Source organism: Salmo trutta, chromosome 14 (genome assembly GCF_901001165.1).
Source record: "Salmo trutta chromosome 14, fSalTru1.1, whole genome shotgun sequence".
In the NCBI taxonomy this organism is placed as follows: Eukaryota; Metazoa; Chordata; class Actinopteri; order Salmoniformes; family Salmonidae; genus Salmo; species Salmo trutta.
Genome location: NC_042970.1, coordinates 8,688,920 through 8,692,678, shown reverse-complemented (window position 1 = coordinate 8,692,678; position 3,759 = coordinate 8,688,920).

Genomic DNA, 3,759 nt, shown 5'->3' with positions numbered 1-3,759 from the left:
AGTCTGAATGAGTGGACCTTGCAGTGTCCCAGAGGTTTTTCATGCGTGAGACCGAGAGCACGCCTTTCTTGTTTTCCTTTTATATTAACGAAGCTTTTGTCCGGTTGAAATATTATTGATTATTATGACTAAAAACAACCTGAGGATTGATTATAAAGATCGTTTGACATGTTTCTACGAACTTTACTGATACTTTTCGGATTTTTCGTCTGTCTGTTGTGACTGCCTTTGAGCCTGTGGATTACTGAACAAAATGCGCAAACAAAACGGAGGTTTTTGGATATAAAGAGGGACTTTATCGAACAAAATGAGCATTTATTGAGTAAATGGGAGTCTTGTGAGTGTAACCATATGAAGATCATCAAAGGTAAGTGATTCATTTTAGTGCAATTTCTGACTTGTGTAACTCCTCTACTTGGCTGGTAATTGTTTGTAATAATTTGTCTGCTGGGCGCTGTTCTCAGATAATCGCATGGTTTGCTTTTGCCATTAAGCCTTTTTGAAATCTGACACCATGGTTGGTTTTACAAGAAGTTAATCTTTAAACCCATGTATAACACTTGTATGTTTTATGAATTTTTATAATGAATATTTCTGTTTTTGAATTTGGCGCTCTGTAATTTCATTGGATGTTGGCCAGGTGGGACGCTACCGTCCCACAACCCCTAGGATCAAGCTGATCCTAACTGTTATAGGCCTATTTCTATTTTGCCCTGCTGTTCATCAAAAGTGTTGGAAAAACTTGTCAATAATCACCTGACTGGCTTTCTTGATGTCCATAGTATTCTCTCTGGTATGCAATCTGGCTTCTGCTCAGGTTATGGATGTGTCACTGCAACCTTAAAGGTCCTCAATGATGTCACCATTGCCCTTGATTCTAAGCAATATTGTGCTGTTATTTTTATTGACTTGGCCAAAGCTTTTGATATGGTCGACCATTCCATTCTTGTGGGCCGGCCAAGGAGTATTGGTGTCTCTGAGAGGTCTTTGGGCTGGTTTGCTAACTACCTCTCTCAAAGAGTGCAGTGTATAAAGTCAGAAAATCTGCCCCCTCTCCTAAAGAAGTTAATTTACATCATCAACATAGCTCAGGCAGTAGGAAGCTCTCTCATCCATTTATATGCAGATGATACAGTCTTATACTCAGCTGGCCCCTCCCCGGATTTTGTGTTAAATGCTCTACAACAAAGCTTTCTTAGTGTCCAACAAGCTTTCTCTACCCTTAACCTTGTTCTGGAAACGTCCAAAACAAAGGTCATGTGGTTTGGTCAGAAGAATGCCCCTCTCCCCACAGGTGTGATTACTACCTCTGAGGGTTTAGAGCTTGAGGTAGTCACCTCTTACAAGTACTTGGGAGTCTGGCTAGACGGTGCACTGTCCTTCTCTCAGCACATATCAAAGTTGCAGGCTAAAGTTAAATCTAGACTTAGTAATTGCTCCTCTTTCACCCCAGCTGCCAAACTAACCCTGATTCAGATGACCATCCTACCCATGCTAGATTACGGAGACATAATTTATAGATCGGCAGGTAAGGGTGCTCTCGAGCGGCTAGATGTTCTTACCATTCAGCCATCAGATTTGCCACCAATGCTCCTTATAGGACACATCACTGCACTCTATACTCCTCTGTAAACTGGTCATCTCTGTATACCCGTCGCAAGACCCACTGGTTGATGTTTATTTATAAAACCCTCTTAGGCCTCACTCCCCCTATCTGAGATATCTACTGCAGCCCTCATCCTCCACCCGTTCTGCCAGTCACATTCTGTTAAAGGTCCCCAAAGCTCACACATCCCTGGGTCGCTCCTCTTTTCAGTTCGCTGCAGCTAACGACTGGAACGAGCTGCAACAATCACTCAAACTGGACAGTTTTATCTCCATCTCTTCATTCTCTTCAATCATGGACACTCTTACTGACAGTTGTGGCTGCTTTGCGTGATGTATTGTTGTCTCTACCTTATTGCCCTTTGTGCTGTTGTCTGTGCCCAATCATGTTTGTACCACGTTTTGTGCTGCTACCATGTTGTGTTGCTACCATGTTGTTGTCATGTTGTGTTGCTACCATGCTGTGTTGTCATGTGTTGCTACCATGCTATGTTGTTGTCTTAGGTCTCACCTTTATGTAGTGTTGTCTCTCTCGTCGTGATGTGTGTTTTGTCCGGTATTTATATTGTATTTATTTATTTATTTAATCCCAGGTCCCTGTCCTCGCAGGAGGTCTTTTGCCTTTTGGTAGGCCGTCATTGTAATTAAGAATTAGTTCTTAACTGACTTGCCTCGTTAAATAAAGGTGAAATAAAAATAAAGAAAGAAATCAAATGTGACAGGGAGGTGGTGTGAATGAAAATTACTGGTAGTGTGTGTGTGTGTGTGTGTGTGTGTGTGTGTGTGTGTGTGTGTGTGTGTATGTGTGTGTGTGTGTGTGTATGTGTGTGTGTGTGTGTGTGTGTGTGTGTGTGTGTGTGTGTGTGTGTGTGTGTGTGTGTGTGTGTGTGTGTGTGTGTGCACCTCCAAGTCTTCAGACAGTACCTGATCTTGAATGGTGCATCTAATTCAGAGGAGGCTGCTGAGGGGAGGACGGCTCATAATAATGACCGGAACAGGGCAAATGGAATGTCATCAAAACACCAAGAGACCATGTGTTTGATGTGTTTGATACCATTCCACTGATTCCTCTCCAGTCGTTACCACAAGCCCTTCCTCCCCCTTTAAGGTGCCACCAACCTCCTGTGATATAATTCTAATTCTAAATTCTTATTGTGGTTCTGTCATTGTGTTTCCTATCGGTTTTCCTTACGGCGGTTCTAATTCTAAATTCTAAAAGTTGTTATTGTGGTTCTCTCCTCAGGGCGTAAAGGCTGCTGGCTGTCTTGTCCTGCCCTGTAACCTAGCAGAGCCCCAATGCCAGTGGACATGCAGCCACATCAGAGGCTGTATCATTATGAGTCTACACCCAACCAGCCGCCCAGAAGGTAAGACAACACAACAACACAACAACAACACAACAACAACCCCATCTCCTCTCCTACCTGCTGGAATATTATGTTCAATTGATCTTTGAACAGTCTGTCACAAGATACTATAAAGACATTAACAGACAGACATGAATGATTCATTCTTGTCCCCCCAAACCCAATAAAAAATGATCTGACGACTTGTCTAGTCCAGAAGCTTAAATGTGTTTATTTTACTCACATTCAGACAACCAGAATTTTCAGAGTAGCTAAAAGCCTAAAAGGCCAGGTCCAGGAGCAATTGTTGTGGAGAGAGTTAGCTGAGCTCTGCCCCTCTTTCCTCCCCCTCCCTCTCTCCTCCCCCTTCCTCCCCCTCCTCTCCCTCTATACCACCCAGGTTGTGAGGTGAGCGGGCGAGGTAGTCTCTCTTTCTCTCTCTCTCTCTCTCTCTGACAGCTGCTAATTACAGGCCAGCCAGACCCGGCTGAGCTCTGCATGACTGCCCGCCCTACCGCCCGCCTGTACCCTGCTCAGGTTACCCTGCTAGAGGGAGGGAGAGAGGAGGGGTGAGAGAGAGATAGGGAGAGAGAAGGAAAGGGGAGCGAAGGGAGATGGGGTGAGATTAACAGAGGGAGAAATGTGAAAGAATTGAGGGAGGGAAAGAGAGTGAGAGAAAGGGGAGGAGATATAGGCAGAGAGAGAGGAGGGGGTGAGAGATAGGGGTGAGAGAAAGGGGAGAGATATAGGTAGAGAGAGAGGAGGGGGTGAGAGAAAGGGGAGAGAGATAGGGGAGAGATAGGCAGAG